We start from the raw sequence: 16,803 nt of genomic DNA on the forward strand, positions 1-16,803 counted from the left end.
TACTTGTCATTGCATATATATCTATATATATATTTGTTATCTTCATTTTTTTTTCCACTGAAAAAACCAAAGGTTAGAGGGACGTTATAGTTAGGCTCAGATTTCACTCGTACCAAACCAGTGAAATGCAACAGTTCTAGTTAGCTGAGCTAAACAAATTGGCGGTCGCCAGTAGGTATTTATAGTTAGAACCTAGTTTCCATAGGAAATGCATTTTATGACTTGCCTATACTTTGATGCCGTTTACCAAATCTCCACAAAATCTTCCAAAACAATTAGGCTCTCACTTTAGCTGCTGTGTAGAAAGTTTTGGTGTTATCCCTCAAGCGGGGGCTGAGTAAAAAATGGGGATCCCAAAACGCGTTTTCCCCTTGTTAATTCCCATAGGGTTTATGAACATGACTACAGCCCAAACCACTGAACGTAATTACACCAAATTTGTTAGAAATCTAGATCTTGTTCGAGTAGTGATGATTGGTATTTTGGTGTAAATCCATTCAGTAGTTCTAGAGATAATAACCGAAATCTAAATTTGTATATCTAGGGGTGCGGATCAGACCGTAACCGTGCTGAAATCCTATTGGCTGCCAAAACTTCAATCAGGAAGTGCTAGCAGCCATTTTGGGACTCTGCTTTTGCCGAGTCACACATAAAACATTTTAAAAAAATAATCGGGGGCAGGGTAGCAATGCCCTGACCCTCTAGGCGTGATGGTGGGGTCCTATGGGGGGGGGAGGGGTTTAAAAAAAAAAACTTCAAGTTTGCTGTAAAAATCACAGGTGAATCCTCAAATTCGAGTCAAAATAAAAGAAAAGTGTGGTCTACCGCGCTTGTTTTGAATTGAGCCTCCGGGTTGGGCCATGTCCCGGGGGCATGCCTCCTTTATTAAATATAAGGAGGGAGTACACGTAGCCCCCCCTTATTAGGTATTTTTATGCGCAGGGGACATCGACCTTCCCAGGGCTATATAGAAAATGAATAGGGGGCCACGTAGACAGCCCTGGGGAACACCACCTCCCCGGGGCATTATGTTAAATTAAATACGGGGGGCGCGAGAACCCCCCTGGGATGACCACCACCACCTCTCCGAGGCTATAAATGAAATGAATTGGGGGGCTGCGTGGCACCCATGGGGACCACTGCCACCGGGCTACATTTAACATTAAAGCGGGGGCCATGCAGCCCCCATCCAAGAGCCATTAAGGGCCTGGGTACTGCCACCCCCCAGGGCCGGCACTTGTAAGCTGGTTGCTTTTGCTGTGACAGCTCCCGCGAAGCCAAAGCAAACACTCCAGTTCTAGCGGGCGGGAGCAGTCAAAGTGCATCTGCCCACTGGAAGCGGAGGTTTCATCTATTTCTCTGCCCGCAGACTTGCAGGCAGGGAAAGAGATGAAATCGTTGCTCTCATATGCAGGGAGCTGCATTTCAAGCAGCTCCCTTCATGCAAGAGCAATGCCAGCTCCCGCAGGAGGCGGGAAGCTGGCTGGGACCGCGGAGGCCTTCAGGGTTCCCCCTCTGCCCTGGGGGAAAGAAGAAGAACGAGGCAAAGTAAAGATCAGAAGAGAGCAGAAAGAGGCAGAATAAAGGTAAGCAATGAGCAGAAAGAGGCAAAATAAAGGTAATAAACGAGCAGGGAGAGGCATAATAAAGGTCAGAAACCTGCAGCAAGAGGCAGAATAAAGGTCCAAAACGAGCAGCTAGAGGCAAAATAAAGCTCAGAAACAATCAAAGGCAGAATATTGGTCAGATGCAATCAGAAAGAGGCAAAATAAAGATTAGAAACCATCATAAAGAGACAGGATAAAGGTCGGGAAGAGCAGGAAGAGGCAAAATAGAGGTCTGAAATGAGCTGTAAGAGGAAAAATATAGCTGAAAAACTAGCAGAAAGAGGCAAAAAAAAAGTCAGCAAAGAGCAGAAAGAGGCAAAATAAAGGTGAGAAATGAGCAGAAAGAGGCAGAATAAAGATCAGAAGGTAGCAGAAAGAGGCAAAGTGAAGGTCAGAAGGAAATATGCAAAATAAAGGTCAGAAGGGAGCAGAAATAGGCAAAATAAAGGTCAGGAGCGATCAGAAAGAAGCAAAATAGAGATCAGAAATCAGCAGCAAGAGGCAAAATAGAGATCAGAAACGAGCAACAAGAAGCAGAATAAAGGTCAGTGGTGAGCAGAAAGAGGTAAAATAGAGATCAGAAACCAGCAGCAAATGCCCCACAATCAATTCTATAAGTATCTACAATTAAGACATGCTTTACACCCATTCATTCAAGACGTAACCATTATTCCCGAATTTTGCCCGCTAGAGGGTAAACTCCTGATGGGTGATCTCGTAGAACACAAAATCACCAAAGTCTACCAATCCTTGATCACGAACAACCCGAGTACCCTAGATACCTTGAGGGCAACATGGGCAACTGACCTGGGCCCAATCAACGACGATCACTTTACAGAAGAAGTGCTAGAGTCTTCAGAGGGGCAGCGAACTCCACCCGCCTGAGGCTCATACAATTCAAGTATCTGCACATGGTATATTACACCAGATATAGACTATGGAGGGTGCAGCTCATTGTATCCCCACAGTGCCTACGTTGTTAATAAGACAAAGGTACATTCTTGTATACGATTTGGTCTTGCTCTGAAGTAGGTTGCTTCTGGTGCAGCATGACAAATTGCCTGGCAGAAGAGTTGGCATGGGATCTCCACAGATCCCCAGAACTCCTACTATTACACTGCACAGTGGGAATAGGGGGAATTAGACACAAACAACACCTACTGTTTCTAGCCCTCACACTAGTCAAACGGGACATCGCTAAGCCGACACTCCACCTTGCATAGGTGCCTGGAAAAAGGGCATGGACTTCAATATGGGTCTGGAACTCCCGGTTTTCACGGCACGAGGATTCCCACAGAAGCATATCAAAATATGGCAAAGATGGGCTGATTTTAGAGGCTGTTGCGGGGATTCTGTACATATACAGAACTGCGCGCAAGAAACCAGGACCTCGGTGTACAGTGGTGTACCAACTACCCACCTTAGTGCCCGGAAGCCTATCCGACTAGCTATAGTGTCTAATTTGTTCTCCGTACTACAGCGAGGCTACCAATGATTAGACAACCTAGAACATGTAACGCAGACTCTCTCAGTATTCGTGGGAGCAAGAGCACTCTTTTATTAACTCACTCATACTTGTTTACAACGTGAGTAATCCGAGACACAGTATAGTTTAAAATGTTTATTTTAACTAACATGCTCTATAATGCAGTACACAAGCCAATATTAGCAGCAAAATACATAAACTCAATATAGTTAGGATTGTTACAATTACATGAAATATGAACGGGAAGATCATTTTATAAAGCTAGTGGAAAAAAGGCCTAATGTGCCTTGCTACCCTCCCCGTGCTAGGAACTAGTTTATTATAACTATAGAAGACCTCTGGGCTTTGTCAGGGGAACCCCATACCTCCAGGTTTAGATGCAAGGGTTTACATCTTCGGACAAACAAAGCTCTTCTCTTTAGAAAGATTTTTTTAAGTGTCTTAACATTCCTACAAGCAAAATTAAAAGCACCTGATTTTCATTAGTGCTCCTGTGGCAGTATTATGTCTAACGTGCGTGGGACTGACCAACGCAGATTAACGAAGCACATTGTTTTTTGACCTTGAACACGCTGTGCAGACAGAGCCTCAGAGTACAGCAAGAAAAGTGAAAGGTAGACGGTTCTCATGTGAACGAGCACAAGCATAGGATTTATGAAAACAAATTCATGTAGAAACGTGTCCAAAAAGTGGCAACATGGCTGTCAATCTTATACTAACTTATGCTAATTTAGCAATGTGCGCAGTGAATCCATAATCTCACTACATCCTCCCCTTGGTAAGTCCATTGCATGTAGTCATGGGATGAACACAGAGTTCTAAAAGTATGAGCAGAGTTCAAAAGCGTCTATAGTCCATCGAATTTAGTGAGATAAGGAAAAATGAAAAGGAGAAGAAAAGAAAAAATAACTTTTCTGGATTCGTAAATAGGTGGCCCCAAAAAAATATGTATAGCATATATATAAAAAAAATAGGCAAAGATGAGCGTCAACCTTTAACCTATCAGAGTGTACGAGCAGTAAACAGCAACGGCTTCCAATAGGAAATCATTGTCATCAGTAGAAAAAAGAGACGCCATCCAGTTAAGCAAGCAGAACGAGCATTCATGATCTTCATAGGTGGGGGCATCTAGCACCATCGTAGGACAACTTGCGTGATATTCAATGTAGTTACGTTGTATGAAATCCTGTGCTGTCGCACAAATATCCTATTGTACCAATACACCAACTGCAGCCGCACATGCCATAAATCCAACCCCGGAGCATTCTTGCTCATGGGCCACTAAGGGACTCATCAACAGGTTGTAATCCGGGTCGGGTGGTGATGTATTGGAGAGGCAGAGATCTAAAGCTCATTCAAAAGAGGATTCCAAGCACGAAAACACCAAGTGTGATACGCAAAGCGAAAAGTGTTGCCAGTGGCAGCGTGCCATATCATTCAAGCATCCGGTCACGGAGCATTTGTAACCCTTCTTGGTAATGTAGGACCACAAGCGGTGCATCCATTGCGTAGCAGGCAAATCAATAGAAGGACACCAGCGGATATGGTAAGCAACAGAGGTAATCCCCCAAAGACGCTGGAAAAAATAGAATGAATAAAGGCTGGTATTACACTAAATATAGTCTGAAAAGAAGTCACAAGGCCAGAGCCCACAACAAGAAAAAAATGCACCAGGCCATGTGTATCAGACGCATTGAAGATACAATGAATTAGTTCACCGAAATGTTGTGGGAGGTTTGTATTTAAAAGGGCCTGTATCTCAGAATTTGTACTCTCTATCTGAAGGACAAATGTCTCACGCGCAGAGGTGAGCGGGACCTCCTGCTGGAATAATAGCGCTTTTATTCTGCTCATCTTATTGAAGTCTGATTTCAAAGTTGGGATACAAGGCCAAATTGAGGTATCAAGCTTCCCATGCGGGGACGGGAAAAGCAAATTTTTACAGCAAACTACGCACTGTGAAACTGTTACAATGTACGGTTTGCCACCTAGCAAGCCGCAACTTTCCTCGTTATTCAAAAGAAGATAGCTACCGTTAGCAAGTGGGTTTTATAGCCGGTACAGGAATACCCCTCAAAACACAGTCAAGATTCGGGGAGGTAACACTGCAAGCCCGTGTAACTATGTTTTTACAGACAAGGGAACGACCTAATGTAGAGTCACAAAATTCTCCTGTAAGGTATACTTCTCTGTAATCTCGCAAACATCTGTATGTGAAAGGCAAGGACCACACTTCATGCAGGAAAGCGCTGCCCAGGGGTTCATAGCGACCTATTGGGTAATGCTTCATGCACAAGGTAAATTTAAACAAAAGAAAACTATGATATTCAGCCAGAGTAGGGATGGTAGGGCCCCTCATCTGTTTTGTAGTGGCTAGGCCAAAAAAGGTTGTTTGATATATGGAATCATTCAAAAACAGGATTTGTGTTGGGATGAGGCACGCACGATGCAAAGCTTCAGTGCCGCGAACCTGCCAGGATCTTGAACCCCAGACAGATTTCAAATCAACGCTGGCCTTCCAATGTTCATAGCCACCCACTGATAAGCTGCCTATAAACTAATTGGAATACAACAATTATGTGTGAGTCAACATCACTTTGGGAGGAGATGAAATGTTTAATTTAAAATAAAAGGACTCTTTGTTGGATCTATCAAAATCTGTAAAATATGTAAATTTCTTTAACAGGGTTTTAGAGCTACCTTCTAATGGAGTTGGGCAATGTTCCCATTGTGTGTAATTAAAAAAAATTCTAAATGTATTGGCTTTATTCAGGTAGTGGTGTCCAAAATGCTGGTAACAATATAAATTGGCATAACTTGCTGTATTCAAATACAAATCTTCAGCATCAAAGGCAGCATAACACTTCAAATCTGAAAATAAAGACTGTATTCCTTTCACATCCAATTCATCCGAACGTATATTCTGTTTCACTACATCTCCCATTGAAACCCGAAGTACATTTGGTATATTAATAATTTCCGTAGGCCCATGAATCTGGAAATTCACAGCATCCCAGACAATGCCATCAGCTACTGGAAAGGCAGAGATGTTAACAAAAGTCTGATCTCGCTTCATGATGTGAGAAGACGAGTGGAGAGCTAAAGTTCCAGTCACTAACTGAACAGCTGAGCGTTCTGGCAAGTAATGTCCATTGATGAGTAAGAAAGAAACTGTCACAAAGCCAACGGACATAAACAAAAAAATCAGGATGAGCACCAACCAGATGTATGTCCAAAGAGGGACCAAATAAGTCTGTTTAAACCAGGATACAAAAATACTAAATTTTGTTGGGCCAAAAGATGAGATGGAAGTAGAGTCAAAAGAAAAATGTGACTGTGCAAGCGCAGTTGTTTGCAAACCAGGCACAGACTCGCTTGTGGGATATGCATATTCAGTCTCATCAGCACAGGTGGAAGCTGGGGGGATTAGCAAGGGATCAGCAACATAATCCATCTCGATGGTAGTGTCGTTTTGCGCGATGACAGATGCGTCAATCATAGGATTCCTTGAAATTGCTGTACATGATGCAGCAGATGTTCTACTATTCAGAATCGGCCAGATGTTGTAGCTTGACATTGTCCACTGAGATGTATCTGTTGTCTTTGCGACCATGAAGTGGTGGTAAAATAACTGTACATGTACCCTTCACGCCAAGCACTGGAACCGGTGCACGATAAGAGGGGCCAAATTCTTTTTTTGTCCGCCACCTTCTCTGAGGACCAGATCACCAACTTTGGGTAGCCAGCCAACAACCGGAATCTGTAGTGCAGCATCAGTGGCAGAGGTTAAATGTTCTTTTGCAAGACTGTCATGGGTCACTTGTAAGTCCTGTAACATAGAAAAATGATTATCTGCGTCCAAGGTTGCAGCTGCCGCCGCCATGTCTAGACCATCAATGTCCGGAACAAACATTTTTATGTCAAAGAGCATTTCGTATGGGGTCCGCCCACCCAGAGATCTTCTAGGGAGATTATTAAGTGCACGCTGTACAAGTGGGCTAGCCAGTTCCTGCCAGTAACTAAGACTCTAGCTGTCAAGGATTGCTTTAAGTCACGGTTCATTCGTTCTGCAAACGAATTGCCGTCAGGCCTGTATGGAGACGAAAATTTCACCTGCACCCCCAAAGACTTCATAGCATCCTTGTACGCCTTAGAGGCGAACGCTGGACCCTGGTCAGAATGGAAGGTGCCACACGAAAAAAATTCCCACAAAGACACGCAAATCCCTGATGACATTTCGAGCATCAGCACTGCGTTGTGGCCAAACCCACACGAAACGTGTGCACGAATCAACTACAACGAAGATATATTTATAAGCAGTATCTGAAGAAAAAGGACCGCAGTGATCAAGATATACACAGACAAACGGCTTATTAGCAATGCAGAGTTGTGTCAGTGGTGGTCTTGTGATAGTAGAGGGTTTAATCTGTTGACAAATGTCACACAAAAGTACCTAATTATGGGTTTGTTTATATAAACCACGCCACCAGTAACGTTGCTGCAAAATAGAAACCGTCGCAGGCACTCCAGCATGCGCCAAATCCATGCCTGCGTGTGCTGCTGTTATCAAAGAAAGTCTGTGGTCTGCGTTTGGAATCAACCTGTCACCAACGTCATTAATTCTTACATACGGAACCTTGTCAGGACTTAAATAAGAGTACTTTGAAGGAAGCCCTTGAGGGTAATTACCACCTTTCTCAGTAGCAGCGATTGCTGCCAAAATGTCATTATCAATCTGAATCATGGATCTTGTAATGGCTGCAACTAGACACGTAGCTACTGCTGATTAGGCATCTTCATCAGCCAAACTATTGCCAACCGCGGGTGCTCCCACATGTTGGTGGCCAAGAGTATGTGTAACATGCATGAGTGGCAGACGTTGTTTAAGATCTGCCACTCGAACCCAAAGCATTTTATGCTGAATTGTGCTACCCTTGGAATCACTATAGTCGTTTTGAGTCCAAAAGAATAAGTTGTCATTGAAAGACTGAACACAGTAATAAGAATCACTTACAATTAGAGTATTCACACTAGGATCCACAATCTCTAGTGCAAGCACCAAAGCGCGCAACTCGGCCAATTGGGCGGTACGGTCTCCCAATGCCTGTCTATGCACAACACTGGATTTGAACTCACCGTTTACCATGGTACCCTCGACAATTGCACAGGCCGCCGAATACGCATGCTTAGAATCTGTAGCCGGTTGCGCTGAGCCATAAGTGTAAATGATACAATCGTACTCCTCTAGCGGACACATAGACAGAGGAGGAGGATAAACAAATTCATACTGCAACAACTCCTGTGTCTGTAGCGAGGAGTCAAAGATAAAGTTGACATTGGGAGATGTCATAGAAGTAGCCCACTGTATCCAACGTGGATGCAAGGCCTTTGAGTTTGGTACACTTGCGTTTGTCACTGCTTCAAGGGCAGGGTAAGGTGTCCCAACCAAAATGCGTTTCCACTGTGCCAGTGCGCGTTCTTTCAAGATCACCATCTGCACAGCTGTGAAGACTTTTTCAACACTGGAAAATCGCATCTCAGCCGAAGTGTATAAATGTGATTTGTAAACAATAGGTACTGTGTCACCTTCATTAAACGTCAAGTAAGTGAAACCCACTGCGCCAGGCACTATTCTTATCACAAGGTTTGTGTTGTTATCACGTGTTAACAAGTATTTAGATTCAAGAAGATCAGACTGCAAAGACTGCAGGATAGCTGAATGTTCCGGAAGTCAGCAGGCTTTTGAAAATGTTGGTTGTATCAAGGCATAAAGAGGCTTGATACGCTGGGCATATTCGGAAATTTAAGTACCCCCGAAGTTCAAAAATCCCAGCAAAGATTGTAGCTTTTTCAGGGTCGTTGGAGGTCGCAAACGTGCGCATTTGTCCAGGAAGTGAGGCGCCAAGCCTCTACCTTCATTATTGAGCTCCTAGCCCAAAAATAACACTGTGTACTCTGCAATGTGTGATTTGACAGTTACATTTGTAACTGTAGTCTGCGAAATAAAACAATGATGCGGTCAACTCGGCACAGATGCAGCCATAATTCATCGTCCGTGAGATAAATATCATCAACGTACGAGTACGCATCTGGGTCTATGCTGTCTAACAAAGAGACAACACGGGCAGCGAAAACACCGGGGCTGTTTTTATAGCTCATAGCTAAACGCTTACATTGTTTTTCTTTACCAGCGCCTGTAAATGCGGTCCATTGACTGCATGCCGGAGACCAATTGTGGCTGAAAAAGCCATTGGAAATGTCAAGTGTAGCTTCTTATTTCTTACGAACAAGACTGTCTACAAGAGCAGAACTGTGGGTATTTTGTACCGCAAAAGTGCGACAATGAGAGTTCAAATGCCGGTAATCCAAAACTATGCTGTATGACCCATCGGGTTTAGTAACGGTAAAAAGAGGGTTATTCATCGGTGACACACATGTCTCAATCACTCCTTTATACTCCAACTGTGTCAGAATTTCAGAAACGGGACCTTTTGCTTCCCACCGGAGGGGATATTGGGGTTGTGGTTGAGGCATAGACCACAGTGGTATCTCATGGGGCGGCAAGTCTTTGTCCCAGCCCACATGAGTACGGTACAAAGCTGGTGCAAGCACCAAAGCTCACTCTTCTGCAAAAGCTTAAGAGGTCAGATTTTTCAAAAATAATCCCTTTAATACCTCGTTGTATGTCGCCTTCAATTAAAAGAACTATATCATATAGTCTGTCAGGGGGAGCCACAAGAGTGTCAGCCATTTCGACTTAGTTAAATTCTGGAGTCGGGTCCTCACCATCTGTAGCATATCTGCCAGTCATAGCTGCATCTTTCTTCTTCTGAAACAATGGGCGCTGACGAGGAAAATCTTTTTCTTTCCCCTTTCCGTCTGCCTGATGAAGTTGATCACGCCCCTGTGGGCCACCTCGACCTCTGCCACAGTCCTGGCGTTCTCCTCCACCGGCTTGTGAGCCTGATGTTTCCTGTAAAGAACGAGGAGAACACTGATCAGGAACCTGAAACCGGTCAGGACCTAAGTCTCGCGCGGTCGCGCAGATCATAAGTGCACTCCGAAGACTCTGTGGTCAGTGACGTGGCACGCGACCCCTGTTTCTGTTGTTGCTTTCCCTGCTTCTTAGTCCTCCAATTCTTTTTATTAAAGATAGGAAGCTCGTCTTTCTCAGACTGAGATTTCTGTTGTGTTTGCGGTTGAGCTCATATCTTAGCAAAAGGCTTAACACCCAAACAACTGCGTCCAATGGTCTTCTAAGCCTGGGGAATAATCTTTGGCAATTTGCGTCACCTGTCAGGCTCTGAGACCAGAGCCAAAGCATTAGCCACTTGAAAGTTTACTGCATCTCCCTTAACATTAGCAAGGATTAGATCAGCAACTACGTCGAACACCCTGACCAATCTCATCCCTAATTCAACAGCCGCCTCTGGGCCACGCTCATCCTGGACATGCTTAATCATGGAGGGGAGTATGGTCCTTGAGGGAGTGCCGAAACATTTCGCATACACTGCCGCGAACACCTTTACCCCATTGTTACAATCGGTTATTTCGGGTATTAAGTCTTTCTGCAAACTAATTGCCAAAATCCTGTGTTTCTCCTCAGGAGAGGTATTTGGAAATACTGCCTTCAGCTGGTAAATTTTTTCAGCAAGCCAATAAGGTAAACTATCCTTATTTTGAGGACGCTTGCCCATTACTGAATTAACCATAACAGGACTGATAGTCCCACCGCCAGGTCCAGCTGGTTGCGTAGCAACCCTAGGTGGTCCCACCTGGACTTTGCGCATAACATATCTTACAACTGCTGTATGCACCCGTATCAAAGAGGTGTGCATTACGCGGAGTTCATCCATTCAAACTGTCAGATAATGTGCGTGTGAGGTGTACCCAACCAAAACTGGCCAAGTGGCCCCATCGATAAAGGGCCTAAATGGATCGGAGTCACTCGGTGTGGGAGGGCGCCATTAAACCAAACATGGTGTTGCCATGCCGAGAGCGGAACTTCAAGATTTGTATAGGGCCGATAGTTGTGAGGAAGATCCAACGGAGTGTAAGTATGGAACAAATCATCGTCCCCATCTACCGCCGGAAAAGTGACCCACGAATAAAACACTTCAAAGTGTTGTGTCGGATCAGCTTCCACCACAAAGATAAGATCGACACCCGCGTCCGGCACCCCATCTGCTGTCAAATACTGACGGAGTGCCGTGCGACTATGCGCCGGTATATCTACTTCAGCCATGAAGACAAAGAATGTTTAGCAACCTAATGCGTGCCAGCACAATAGAGGATAACTATGAAAAGAAAACACCTTTTAATAATATCAAGCTTGAAGAAACCTATAAAAACATCAATATAGGAGGTTTCACCGTCACACCTGTTTCCGGAAACAGAAGCAAGGGGATTGTGGACAAGCACAAGGACTACTCGAGCGTCTCGCAGATAAGAGCCAGACCAAATGTTGGTGGCGCCATGTTGCGGGGATTCTGCACATATACAGAACTACACGCAAGAAACCAGAACCTCGGTGTACAGTGGTGTACCAACCGCCCACCTTAGTGCCCAGAACCCCTATCCGACTAGCTATAGTGTCTCATTCGTTCTCCATACTACATCGAAGCTACCAAAGATTAGACATCCTAGAACATGTAACACAGACACTCTCACGGGAGCAAAAGCACTCTTTCATCAACTCGCTCATACTTGTACACAACGTGAGTAATCAGAGACACAGTATAGTTTAAAATGTTTATTTTAACTAACGTGCTCTATAATGCAGTACACAAGCCAATACTAGCAGCAAAATGCATAAACTCAATTTAGTGAGCATTGTTACAATTCCAGATAATATGAACGGGGAGATCATTTTATAAAGCTAGTGGAGAAAAGGCCTAATGTGCCTTGCCACCCTAGGAACTAGTTTATTATACCTATAGAAGACCTCTGGGCTTTGTCAGGGGGACACCATACCTCCAGGTTTAGATGCAAGGGTTTACATCTCCGGACAAACACAGCTCTTCTCTTCAGAAATATTTTCCTCAAGTGTCTTAACATGCCTACACGCAATATTAAAAGCACCTGATTTTCAGTAGTGCACCTGTGGCAGTATTATGTCTAACATTCATGGGACTGACCAACGCAGATTAACGAAGCACATTGTTTTTCGACCTTGAACGCGCTGTGCAGACAGAGCCTCAGAGTACAGCAAGAAAAGTGAAAGGTAGACGGTTCTCATGTGAGCGAGCACAAGCATAGGATTTGTGAAAACCAATTCATGTAGAAACGTGTGCAAAAAGCGGCAACATGACAGTCAAGCTTATACTAACTTATGCTAATTTAGAAATTTGCGCAGTGAATCCATAACCTCACTACAAGGCTTATCACGTGACCCTCACATCACATTGGACCAACGACTAGAAGATGACATAATGATATATGGGCAAGATCAAAATAATACAAAACAGGTTAGGGCTTCTAATTAAAGGAGATATCGGAAGAGGACAAGGTATGGAACGCAATGAATGGATGCCCAACGTTTTATACAGTTTAATTACTTTGTTTTCATTTCTCTGTACATACGGCAGCCATAGTTGGTGAGAAAATTGATATATCTGCTGTATCTCAAAATGGATATGTATGTCTCACTTTGTCTGGATTAGTCCGGTCTGTATGGTACAAAAATTCAATAAAATTTGTTGAGAAAAAAAAAGAGGAACCAGCAGCAAGAGGCAAAATAGATGTCAGAAATGAGCAGCAAGAGGCAGAATAAAGGTCAGGAGTGAGCAGAAAGAGGCACAATAATGGGCAGAAAGAGGCAAAATAGAGGGCAGGATAGAAGAGGCAGAAAATGAGCGGAGGAGGCAGAAAACTGAAGGCAACAGAGGGTAGCGGACTACAAGCAAGCTGGACAGGACGACTATCACAGGGGGAGCTGGCACATGGACCTGCTCCTGTGTGCACCCTACGCTTATTTACCTCACACCCACTCACAGATCCATTCAAGCACTCGTTCACCCCCTCACAGACCCATTGAGAGAGACACACTCACAGAACCATTTAGAGACTCACACCCTCTCACATACTCATGCACCAACTCACACACCCATTCAGAGACTCACACACCCACTCACATACCTATACAGCCACTGAAACACCCACGATCAAAGGTTACGGATTACAGTTTGGAAATACAAAAAATTAAAACGTTGAAGTTCATTGAAAAGAAAACAAAGGTTACAGGGACATTATAGTTAGGAAATTAAATTCATAGAAAACATAGAAATTCACAAAAAAAAACAAAGGCTGAAGGTACGATATAGTTATGCTCAGATTTCACTTGAACAAAACCATAGAAATTCAGCAGCTATAGTTACCTGTACTAACTATAACGTACGCCCCCGCAATGCACTACTTATGACTTCGCATATTAGATCACTGATGACATGGTCATTGACATCACTGATGACATTACTGATGACACCTCAAATGACATCACTGATGTTATCTCTGATGACATTGTCTAGTGAGTTTAAGCATTTCATAAATGTTGTAGAGAGTTAAAGATGTATACTAAGCTATTGCACAAGTTAAATTACTATTCCGAGTCAATATGTTTCCCTTGGCAAAAAACTGCCTCCTCCTTCCAAAGAATGTGTTTCCCTCTTGCAACTCTCGGAGTCAGCAATAACATGTGCTAGCACCTAACCAGAGGACCTATCGTACCACACTCTGAGCCTTATAAATATAGTAAAATAAAAGTTGCACTTTCTAGATGTCAAAGTGTAAAATGAAGATTCTTACCCTGTGTTTTTGCAATGAAGCCATTAATCTGTGAAACTTTAAAGCTGTATTTTAGGCTTCAGGCACACATTTGAGTGTAAAGCTTTTAATGTCAGTGGTGTAACGTTCTGCTTTGTACTTGGTGGTTGTCGTCCTGGAGGAGTTTACCTGTCTTTCATCTGTGCCGATCCCATTCATGTTGCCATTGGCCTTCTGTGCACAGCAAAGGCGCAGCTGTTCCAGCTGACTGGGACAGCTGTTCTGCTAACCCAGAGCAGATGTCGGTGCCAGACATCTGACAGTCCGTGGAAATACTCTGTTACATGGCACCTCATTCTGTACTTAACCCTGCCCGAGAACGAGCCACAGAGGACAATGTTGTTCACACCAAATGTATTCACAAATTGAATTTTCTCATGCACAGTAAATGAGATGCATCCTAAAGCAAAAATAAATACTAACAAATATGAAGACAGTTATAAGGAATCACACTGTAAAAATACTGAACGCAAGACAATTTTAATTTCATATGTGGGTAGACATCTGATTGACATGCACCGGGCAGGGCTTTTGACGATATCCCAGTACATCTGCCTAAAACTTGCAGAGTGAATCTAGGGTTGCACTATTAATCAAAAATTCTATTGTGATAAATGTAAACAAATTGAATTAAAAAAATACACGAGACGATTTGTTTGTAATGCTCTTCTTCTGCAATTTTTGAGTAAAAAAAAAAAAACGTTTTATACTTACACAAACTACTACACGTTAACTATCTTATTTGTCCATGGCTAATCCCCTGACACCAGAGCTCAACAACACTTTTAATTTCTGAACAAGTCTGTTGCTGGCGCAAGGTACCCCGAAATGTTACCTCAATTAGAATACCCATATTTCACTGGATCGGAGACGGTGTTAACCCTTCATTTCATGAGATTTCCCTGTGTTAACACAACATCATAATCAAGAAAATACCATCTGTTTAAGAAACGTCCCCACGCAATGACTGAGTTTTAGATAAAATGGAAACATTTGTAGGTTTTGTTCCAGAATTAAAAAAGTAAGCAGTATAGAGCAATACCATGAAGGCTCTCAATGAAAATTATACAGAGAATCCAAAAATCTGAAATTATTATACGTTCTAAGTGGCCAGAAAAATCAAGAGAGCAACAGACAGCAAGCCTAGAACAGGAGAGTCCTCTGCCTCACCCCCAACATCAAGGGTTTTTATACATTATTTTTGCATATGAAATTAGACTCTGTAGATTCATTGGAGTGTAAGTAAGTGTAGCTCTTCATTAGCAAATCAGAACACATAAAAAAGTCATATTACCCAAACAGCACCATTCCACTACATGAATAATATATGCCCACATAAATCTCCAACACTAGTGTTTGTTTTAATGTCTCCAAATTCACATTCCTAAGGGGTGCTTGATCATAATGGGATGTTCATCTACATTTCCTTTTTATTTCACTCTTTTGGATTAACTTGAGACACTATTTTTTTTAAGATTGCAACTGCAAACGCCGTTTTTAAAAGTATATAATATGAAATATATGTGTTTTAGCATAGGAAGTACTCAACAGTTTATTTTCGCATTCAGTGGTTTATCAGGATGCAGTCTCACTTCAAAAGATTTATTGGAATCAGTTTGGGGAAAAAGTATTTTTCCGTTTAAGATGAGAAATTCAATAAAATATGTTGAAAAGAAGAGAATCCAGCAGCAAGAGGCAAAATAGACGTCCGAAATGAGCAGCCAGAGGCAGAATAATGGTCAGGAGCGAGCAGTAAGAGGCAAAATAATGAGCAGAAAGCGCCAAAGTAGAGGACAGGATAGGCAGAAAAATGAGCATAAAACAAGCGGAAGAGGCACAAAACTGAAGGCAGCAAAGGGTAGCGGACTACAAACAAGCTGGATAGGAGGATCATCACAGGGGGAGCTGGCACAAGGACCGGCTCCTGTGTGCCCCCTACTTTTTTTTTTTTACCTCATACCCACTAACAAACCTACTCAAGCACCCACTCACAGATCAGGAAAAAACAGAGCAGGAAAAAACAAGGTAATGTTTTTCATGGAAAGTTTAATGAATGCATGTAACAAAACTATATTCAGAGACAAGAGTTAAAAATGTGACCTTCACGTCTAGGCAGTCAGCAATTTTTAAATTGGTCTACCTGGCCAGATTCCTCTATCAGTTACAGAATTATGCATATGAGATCCCGCGATGTTTGTTTCATAGGCTGAATTGCATCCTTAACACGTCCCTGTGGGACGGGGGCACACCCAGAGTGGCTCTTGCCAATTGTTTTTAGTCTACTGATTGTGGGGATATTGAAGCAGCCTATGAAGAATCCTGTTATCTGGCAGCCCATCTCCTTAACATAAAAGACTGGTGGCATGATACACGGGTGACCCAGCGTATGCTCTAGACAAACGGACAATTGGCACCACTTCTCTAGTGACTTACCTTTCCAGGGCAGGTAGACATACTGACCTTCCTCCGACCACAAAAACGGCTCTTAAATCCTGGTGTTCAAGGCTACACTGGATGAAATGGGGCAGATTGGCGGGTCAGATGCCACTGTGATGTGGGGGCTTATTTCCATGGGTGGCATAGATGTCAGAAATCCGGAAGTAGGATCTCATCGGGATCTCTACTTTGGGGGACGTTATGCAAGGTAAGGTCCTTAAATCCTTTCAAGATCTTCCGAGGGATTCCACCTACACTGTAGTCAATTCTATAGATCTATTCAGCTCCATTATCCACTGACCCCATGCATAGCCTCCCTATTGGACCTCCCAGAATTCAATCCCCTTGAGGGCAAAATCCTTATGGAATACCTAGAAGACCACAATGTAGCCAAAATCTACCAGACCCTCATATCTAATGAACGGGATTGGTTTGGTGCCCTCTGCAGAGCTT

The 16,803-nt window shown here is 43.2% G+C and overlaps 1 protein-coding gene across 17 annotated transcripts in view; it reads left to right on the plus strand.

Moving 5' to 3' along the window:
* DMD (dystrophin) overlaps positions 1 to 16,803 on the plus strand; it is a 7,596,173-nt gene that overhangs the window by 7,559,957 nt on the left and 19,413 nt on the right. The gene's annotated exons all lie outside the window — the stretch shown is intronic.

Source organism: Triturus cristatus, chromosome 8 (genome assembly GCF_964204655.1).
Source record: "Triturus cristatus chromosome 8, aTriCri1.1, whole genome shotgun sequence".
Lineage (NCBI taxonomy): Eukaryota > Metazoa > Chordata > Amphibia > Caudata > Salamandridae > Triturus > Triturus cristatus.